General features: G+C 42.4%; 1 protein-coding gene across 1 annotated transcript in view; it reads left to right on the top strand.

Moving 5' to 3' along the window:
• Positions 1 to 10,183, top strand: part of LOC122815742 (patatin-like phospholipase domain-containing protein 2) — a 680,367-nt gene that overhangs the window by 15,584 nt on the left and 654,600 nt on the right. The gene's annotated exons all lie outside the window — the stretch shown is intronic.

Below are 10,183 nucleotides of genomic sequence, written 5' to 3' on the forward strand. Positions count from 1 at the left end.
ATAGTTCTACTGATTTTTTTGAGATTTAAACTAGAAGCTTCTAAGAATAGTATTAACTTCCTGGATGTAACACTTTCAATAAATAACAACAAAATAACATCAAAGGTATATAGGAAAGAGGTTGACTCTTTAAGATATATAACTAAGAATAGTATGCATGCACCTCATATTTATAAAGGTGTTATGAAATCACAATTTATTAGACTGTGTAAGTTAAACACAGATGATGGTAATTTTACTGAGCAAGTTAACAGCATAGCTCAAGAGTTCCAAGCAAGTGGATACCCCTAGAACTTATTGAGCAGGAGTTAAATAAAGTTATAATAGAAAGAGAAGGACACTATAAACCTATATTGTTAGGAGGTATGACATCTGAAAAGGATAAAGTGTATAAAGGTAAGGATTATGTAAGGTATATAACTACCTATAACCTTAATACATATAATGTGAATGCTATATTAAGGAAAAACTGGCCTATACTGTTAGCTATGCCTGAGATTCAATCTATAGTAGGAAGTAAACCTTCTTTGGCATATAGAAGTGCAGAAACTTTAAAACAAAAGCTTTGCTATAAAGATTTCAAGAGTAAACCTACAACTCAGAAAGAGATAGGCACAAGGAAATGTTATAATTGTTCATGCTGCAATGATTTATTTGAGGGTAGAGATTATTTTGAACATCCTACTGATGGACAGATTTATAAAATAAATACACTGACCACATGTAATGTAGAAAAAAATGTATATCTAGCATCGTGTTTAGCCTGCACTTCATTTTATGTAGGCAAAACTACTAGAAAACTCAAAGAAAGGATAATAGAACACAAGTCAGACATTAGAAGAAAGCTACAAACTAATGCTTTAAGTAAGCACATTATGGAAGAAGGAAGTAATATATATTCAAATTTAGGGTATTGGCAGCAGTCAATATTAGTATAAGAAAGGGAGACATTAATAACCTCCTAGAATTAAAGGAATTGGAATGGATGATTAGGCTCCAAGCAGACGTGAGTCCAGGTTTGAATAATGCTGTGAATTTAAAACCCTTATTAGTGAAGAAGCAAAGAGAAAAATTATGAAGCTATTAGCTATAGTAAGAGGGCATTATTTTATTTTTATTATCTCTTGGGTATAAATATATGTTTACATTTATTTGAATAATGTGAATCATGCATGTATGTGTTGTATGTATATATGTGTATATATTTTAAGCTATTTTAAGATATATTTAAAGTGAATTTAAATTCTTTGTATGTGTATATATAAAAATTCTCTTGTGTGTATGGGGTTGCCCTTTTAAATAATTTTAGGTTAGTGAGTGAGTGGGTTGGGCTGAAGCATTTGTTTAATTGGTTCTCCTACTTAAATGTCTCATTTCTGTTGTAAAATTATACTGATGAAGGATGTAGACCTGAAAGCTTTATCGAATAAACTGGTTTTGGTGTAACTTCATTTGACGCAGCTGTACCAGACATTTGCCAATGGGGACATCCCACACGGACACCTAGTGGGGGATGCAGGTTATGCACTGGAGCCGTGGCTGATGACACCCATCAGAAACGCACACACACCTGAACAGGAACACCATAATGAGGCACACGCACAAACACGTAATGTAATAGAGCGTGTGTTTGGGCTGCTCAAGTCACAGTTCCGGTGTTTGGACACATCTGGTGGAGCCTTGCAGTACACACCAACTACATGTACCCAAATTGTCATGGTATGTGCTATGCTACATAATATGATCTTGAGAAAATAGCTGCAGCAGGACCAGCATAGGGCTGGGCCAAACAGCCCCCCACCATTGCCAAGGCCATCACAGGCAGAGCGTGACTCTGAGGAGGAACAACCTGAGCCTGCCCCAGTAGGCAGAAGGAGGCGTGCCCAGTATGCCCTGGCCTTGGCAAAGAGGCAACGCATAGCACATACACTGGCTCAGTAGGAACCCTGGGAATGATACCCCCTCTGACTCACTCAAATAATAACATGGATGCCTAAAATGACATGACCTGCTCACAAACATGTACAGGGAAGTGTAATATGCGCATCCGACAGAGGCAGCCCTGCAGCACCACCTGAGGCATGAATGCCATGTGTTAAGTAATGTAACACCATGTACTATATGCACACCTGAGCACCGTGACTAACATCCCCCCTCACCAAGCATGAAGCCACAAAACTACGATGGGATGATCAAGTGCAATAACTGGCTGAAGTAATGCAGTTAGACAAAGGGGAGCCAATGTGTTTCAGGCTGGGAAGACATGCGGAGCTTGACATGATGCACCACCTGCTAGGGGTGGCGTGCACCTATCATTCCATGCCCCATGGATACTGGCAAAGGATGTCAGTACCCACAGCATGCCCTGAATAGGTAGGTCTCAAAACACAAACCCACCTTCGTAGGTACCACAAGGGATAGGAACCTAGATGTAATGCTACCCAATGCCAGAAGTCTAAACAGCAAGATGTGTTCAGTGTAAACGCACACAGTATGGAGAATGTAGATAACCAGTCCTGTAATAGAGAACTGGGTCAAGGCTCACATCAGCACCCTAACACTACCAGGTCACACCTCATACTGTGCTGTACAGCCGCAAAACATGGAACAAGCTACAAAAGGAGGGTGACTAGCAATAAATGCCAAGGATAACCATACCCCCATGTTGGTACCACAACAAGAAGCAGCATGGATTAGCCATGGTCAAATACCAATGGCTAAAACCACCTCCCAGTATATAGCCTGCTGCAGACTACTGTCCTAATACCAGGAACTGCACCTGGCCTATTTTGGAATACATGAATATATCAAGCCCCCCAAACCACATTATATTGCTTGACTGAAAATACCCAGACATACACCGGGAGCATTATACTAGCACCAACACAGTAGGAGAAAAGTTCCCAGAATCCATAAACCAAAATGCCCAGGAACAATGTACCACTCCCATAAGAGGGGTAAGCATACTGGATGTGATAATCAGCAACATGTGTACTGGATGGCAAGATGAGAAGTGTATCCCTATTACCAAACCATGCAAGAGAATGAGGAAGCTACCACATGATAGAGCAAACATAAAAAGGGAAGTAATCACTGACCAGTAGTATGGCAATAACATATGTCCACACATACAATCCACTAAGTCCAGCCACAACAAGTAGAATCTGTGAATCCAGAGGCAATGTGACACCTGTCCCAAGTACACAGACAACCACAACACCCCCAATAAATACAAATATATGTGATAGATGCAACCATGTATCCAAACCAGAGGTTGAGCTCCACCAACTCATTACTGTCAAAACCAGTCAGGAGGAGAAGGTAACCACATACACCACAAACCCAGTCCCACATAGACCTACCACAACTGTAAATCAAACACATAAACACAGAAAAATATTCCCGGAGGCCTTAATTACAAACACACCACACCAACAGAAGCCTCCAAAGCAGATCACAAGCAACCACAACCTCCAAACATAGCACATGCAACGAATAGTACACAAAGCTGGTGTGCCAAACAGTCACAGACCAGAAGGAGAAACAACATGCCTGATACAGTTGTAACAGACTGAACAAGGGAAAGGGTAGAGTAAGCTGCCTGTAGGCTGCCACAAAATGCCACATAACACAAGTACGCAGGTCACCCCAAAGCAAGCAGAAATATGATGCACTCAATGTCCATGCTGGTGTGAATGACCTGAGATGTACCTCCCTGTTCAACATGAAAAGAGACATGGATAATCCCTCTGAGTATGTACCCCAGGCCAGTATGACACTGGCTGTGTGCAGCATCCAACCCTCACCAAGAATGATGCCACAGTACAAACACAGAATTATCATGTTTAACAGCTGGCACAGTTACAGCTGTCAGTCCAAGAGGGTCTAATGTCTGTCTGCTTGAGATGTCAAGCTTGACAAGCCATGCTGCTGTTCCAGGGATGGCTTGCACCTGTTACCCCTGTGCGTCTGGATAAGGCCTTTGCCACCTCCATAGAGCCATATGTAGGCAAGGCCAAAAAGACTACCCACCACCCTAGAAAACATAAGTGGTAGGAAACATAAGGGTAATGCTGACCAATGCCAGATGTGTAAACTGCAATATGCATGCCCCTGAGGCACTTCCCATTATGGAGAACATCGATGTCTGTGCAGTGACAGAAGCCTGCTGCAAGCCTAGTGATAGCACACCAGCACTACTAGGTTATACCACATATAATGTGTTATGGCCCCAACACCTGCACCAAAACATCAAAGGAGGGGGAGTATCCATATGCAGCACAGACACCTATATGGCCAGGTAACTGACAACGCACAAAGCAGCGGAGACCACCCATGTGCACCTAAGTGTAGTCCAAACTGCTGTACAGTCTGTAGCATGCGACAGACCACACTCTCACACACAAGAACTCCAGCCAGACATCCTGAAGACACTGGACAGTATGAATGTCCCACCAAATACCAGACAAGGTACACACAAATTACCACATAGGTGGCAAACCATTATGTATGCAAGGAGTAATCCGGGACCTAGGGACACAAGTCGACAGTAATCTGTCATGTGACACTCAAAATGCCAATGTGGCTAGGAAGATTGTCGATATTGGACACCGTATCATGAAAGGATTCACATCTACATCAACAGAGGTCACTGTGCTGCTGTACTGTTCCCTTATCAGACCCATAATCTAGTACAATGACTCATATGGGATGTACCGTACGTGACACCTGTAGCTGTTCGAAAGACCTCATAGTTACCCCACCAACAGGATAAAGGGTGTGAAATATATGTCATATGCTGCCTGGCTGTAGACACCCCAGCTGAATGCAGTCACAGACTGCCTACACAGAGGCATTGTATGTCTGTTGTACAAGGCCATGTCCAACACAGGAGTAATGGACATGCTCCACCACAGGAAATCAAAGCCATTGGAGCTGTAAGAGTGACAGATGTCAGCCTCAACACATAATGAAATAAGATGTGCTGGAGGGACAGATACATAACCCAGAGGCTCCCCACACCCAGAAACAGGATCCCAATCCATGTTAGGCAGAGCCCCTCACTGACACCCCTCAACAGGAATATTGCCAAGTGGATGGATGATCGTACATGTATACTGGGGGTCTTCACTGTGTCACGACCAGACAGAGGCACAGGGAAGAAATTCATAAATGGCCATAATAGAACATAGCAAGGGGTGGCGAAAGACACACACACTCTGGCTAGGCTTACTAATGCCCTAGGGTGTATAGCCTAGTATGAACCCATGAACCTATGAATATACAAAATGTACAGGACACTAAGGATAATCACAAGGCTTACCCAACTGATGGTAGGAACCATGTTGGGCATCCACAGATATGCTCCGAATCACACAGATATTACAAACAACATACCAAACACACGCACATATTGCTAACATACAACCTGACAGGTGCAGTGCAAACACCCCCCCCCCCAAGAGTGCAAAATATCTATCCCAGCAGACTGCTGGTCCCCTGACATTGCAGATGCTGAGGTAACAGCCATCATCTGCAAAGCAAAACACACAGCAGCAAAGGTATGTGATGGTGTCCTGGGCTGAGGCCAACATGGACTCCAAGAATAATGGAATGCCAAATCACACTACTGCCCAATGTCAGCCTTACCACAGGATATGTACCCAAAGAGCAGTATACAACAACAGTGGTCCATCACAACAAAGGTGTTGCCTGAATGGATACTGCAAACTACCACCCCAGGATCCTGACAAGCTTGGTCTGCACAGCTATGGAAAGGATCAGTATGTACCGCAGACAGAAGGCTATTGTGGACCTACTGATACTGGACCCTACACAGTGTGGCTGTCGTAACTGCAGATCCTGCCCCTAAACATGTTTGACCCATTTGAAGCAGTCATTAAGGTCATTGATGAGGGCAATGTCGTCCACACAGCGTAGCTGGACCGTGCACATGCTTCTAGACAATACCGTATGAGTTCAGTATGGATATGTTCACCAGCCTAAATATATACCCGTATGTCAGTAGAGGGGTTGCAAACCAGACCAAGGACAGAACTGACATGGTCAGACATGCCGCATCCATGTCAGACTAAAAAGCAGATATGAGTGGCATCCCACAAGGCCTGGTCTTGGGCCCCCCCCCCCATTCTGTATACATCTGTATCACTACTGGACAGAGGCAAAACAAACTAATGGGCACAGTATTTCTAACATAAGGGGCGGCGTAAGCCACATAACTTTGGGCTAGGCTTATAAATGCCCTAGGGCGGTTAGCCTAGTATAAACCTATGAACCTATGTCCCATAGGTATAGGCCAACATGGAAGGACTGTGACTGAACATGTATGCAGAGGAGTACAAACAGCCCACTATATCCGCCCCCCAGCTGACACAAGCAGCCCACAAAAGGGCCACCTACAAACAGACAACTGGAGTCATAGCCATGTCAGTAAGCTAATTGCAGAACTGTGTATAGACAACCACCGTGGATATGCAGTAAATGCCCACAAATTACCACACAGGTGTTAACCCATGACGTACCTAACATGTAATGTGAGACCTGGGTACAAAAGGTGATAGATATCCTGCACTGGACAAACATGTGGCTGTAGTGTTCGCAGAAACATATACTATATACCCACCCAAACATGAAGGTTGCCAGATGTAGATAAGGGGAAGTCACTGTGGCTCTGCAGTCATCCTCCATCAGCGTCACAATTGACTACAATAGCCCCTGTGGGATATACCGCAGCAGACACCTCCATCAACTGCAAAGTCCACAACAGTACCCCACCAGGAGTAGCAAAGAGCATGAACAGATGCCATGTGTTGCCTGAGTAAACAAACTGCAGCCCCACACACTGCCATACTGCCCAGCTACAGGCAAGCTGTGCCTGATGTATGAAGCCATGTCCAACCTGGAATCAATGAACATGTTGCACCTTGTACAATCTGAATGGCAGTGAGCTATGCACATGAGAGACCTGAACCCCAGCACTGACATACATAGGACAAGCTGTACAGAATGATCCATAACACAGAAGGCACCCCCACTCTTCAGTAAACTCCTGGTACAGGTCAGCCAGAGAGTCACTTATCGACACCCCTCAAGAGGAATCCTGATGAGTGGATGGGAGATGGTAGGCTAACCCTGGATATCACTGTTATGTTAGAGGTAGACGGAGGCACAGTATACTAATCATGACATATGTCATGGCATACTCCAGTTACAATGTGTGTCGAAGGACAAACACACCTTGTGACTAGCATCAGAAATGGCCTAGGGAACATCACTAGTGTTTGCCAATGTCCACCCATGTTGTGGAATACACTAGCAATGTTGGACGAGCCTGGTGTAGGTAGTCCATATCTGAACATAATGCAACATGGTCATATGTGCACAACTGGCCCCTATACAGTCTGTTGTGCTCACTATGAAGATGTCAAGCAGTCATAGGACTAAAGCCCGGGATACTGTCCACCACAGTGAAAGTACTGAACCAGTACACTATACAGTACTACAGTGTTAGGTCATTATGAAAGTGTGTTGAGAACTGTCTGCAAAGTATCCCATGCAATTCCTGCAGGCACAGTACAATCTCTGTTGTGGCAGACATGAAGCAGTTGGCCAGTTAGTACACAACATGACACCCAACACACAACCATAAACATGAGATATTGTTGAAATTCACACACACCCAAATATGTGGTGGACTTCAGAGTGCAACATATGGAAAGCTCACACTGAGCATGCTCGCACGCTTTGATAAATGAGGCATATGTCAGACAACATGCCATGGAAAGGCTGAACTGGGCATGCTCACACACTTAGGCCATATCTCCGTTTAGCAGTTGGCCACACATATCTGGTATTTGTACGTGTCAGTCCAGGAACCAACCACAACACAGCAATCTGCCCAGTGCACACAGTAAATGACTACAGAGACATAAGTGATATAGTGGATCGCCGTCATATGCAAACATCTTCCACAGATACACAAGTTGGTCATAGGAACAGGGAATGCTATGGCAATAAAGACCTGCAAACAGTCTAACAGCACAACAAATATTGTGCATCCGACAATTGAACATATGGGTGTAGAGGTCAATACTAGGCTTGTTGCCCTAGGGAATGACAGCTCAGCCAGAGTGTGCTTGGTATCTGCATCCCCAGTACAGTAGGCTACTGTGCCACTGTAAAGTAGGTCACAGAAGGCAACATGTGAGGCTAGTGAGCTGTGCCTCTGTCAAGCAGGGGCACCGTGGAGGTCCCAGGGATTGAATGTGCTAAGCCACAGCCATGTTGTCGGTGTGTGCTGGGAGAGGGTTGCTGAGGATCTCTGACAGTAGGTGTCCATCAATAACAGACTGAGGGGAGCCCTATCTGCATTCTCTGGACAATTCCACTGTCAACACTGTGTTGTAATGATTATGTGTGAATGAAGTGCCGTGCCGGAACTGTTCACAGATGTCCTCCCTCTGTGGGCTACAGCTCTGCAATGTATTAGCTCACTCTGTCTGTTGTACGGCTCATATATGGCTGGTGTACAGCTGACAGGTGTCTTGTTGTGGAGCAGTCATGGGTAGATGTGGGATAGCATGATCAATGCAAACTGTACACATGCTCATAGAATGCAGTTGTCAAGGATTAGAAGTGTTATTCATCTCTACTCTGTACATATCCTTGCCTTATTTTGTCATCTTTATTACAGTATTTTTTATTACATCTTTATTACAGTATTCAGAAATGTTTTGTAGAAAATATGCCCACAAAATTATTACAACCTCTGTAAATATGTTAGAAAATTTGTTGGAAAGTAATTTCTGAAAATGTCCACTGTTTATGTCCCTGTTAAATGCTTTAAAATGCCTTTATAACTATTTTAAAACTGTGTGGAGGTTTTCTTCCTAGTTCTTTCCTAAAAAAGGGTATATCCTACTCCGACTATCCCAGTAAACAAAGATAAATAAATAAGAATGACAGAATAAAGTGGTTTGACATCTATAGTAACAAAATAATCACTCTCATACAGTTTAATATTTTGTACAAAATTAAATGAACCATTAAAGTAAGAATAATTTCTAAAGATAGCTTTACTTAGGAGTTTGTCAACATAAATTAATATCATCTCAGTTTTGGCTCCACTACTAGCAAAAACTGGTCACAAAGATGTATTTAAAAGACATTTGTATATTTTCAGTAGTCTAAAACTCTAGTAATTTTGGTGTCTTGATTCTAAAGAAATCAGCTAACTTCTGGCAAAGTAGACCTCCACAAACCATTCTTCTATATGTAAATCAATCTGTTTAAATGTTCTGGTGATACTATACCAGGCCAGTTTAGTATAATAAACTTATCCATAAATGAGGTAACAGATAAAACAAAGGAATTCAAACTAAATAAATCTCAGGCAAAAGATGATATTACTAATAACTTATATAAAATATTATCTCAAAAATGATCAATAAAAGAATAATAAAAATTCCTCCTTCATGGAAATGTTCAGTATTGACATGCATTTTAAAGCATGATTAAGAACACAGATTTTTCAGACTACAGAACAATACAACACTTAAATGTATATTACAAAATGTTTATATTAACATACTTAGACATTTTGAAACAAAAACATACCAGAACTGATAAATGATGATCAAACAAGCTTTGTGTTATATAGACAGAATCAAGACAATATTAAATAAATACAAACATTGATAGGTTTTACAAATTGTCTTAAAAAGGAAAAGAAAATTAGGAATCTAGATAATGAAAAATCCTATGAGTCAGTTCACTGAGAAAATCTATTCACAGCATTAAAATAATAGAAGTAACACTCAGCACAGCTCTTCATGGTCCTGCAGAGTGGCACTTTAAAAGTTGTTTTTGTGTTAATTTAACTGTTTAGGCTGCCCACTCAAGTGCGCTAGCTTGTGTAAAGCATTTACAGTGTTTTCCTGTTAATTTCTGCTACTGTCTCTGCAAAAAAAGAAATATATATATATATATCCTTGTTTCCTGCCTTTTCTGAGCTAGAATAGTCCAGATTTCAGGTTTTGCTGAATTCTGGGCTGTGGTATAAGTTCCTGTGTTGCCCATATCCTTACTTGGATAGGAGGAAGCTTCTCTGCTCACAAGTTAGAGTGGGGAGCTTTGAGCAGCCTGTCTGTCCCTGGAGGAGTGG

Source organism: Protopterus annectens, chromosome 11.part0, assembly GCF_019279795.1.
Source record: "Protopterus annectens isolate FY-2018-M chromosome 11.part0, PAN1.0, whole genome shotgun sequence".
In the NCBI taxonomy this organism is placed as follows: Eukaryota; Metazoa; Chordata; order Ceratodontiformes; family Protopteridae; genus Protopterus; species Protopterus annectens.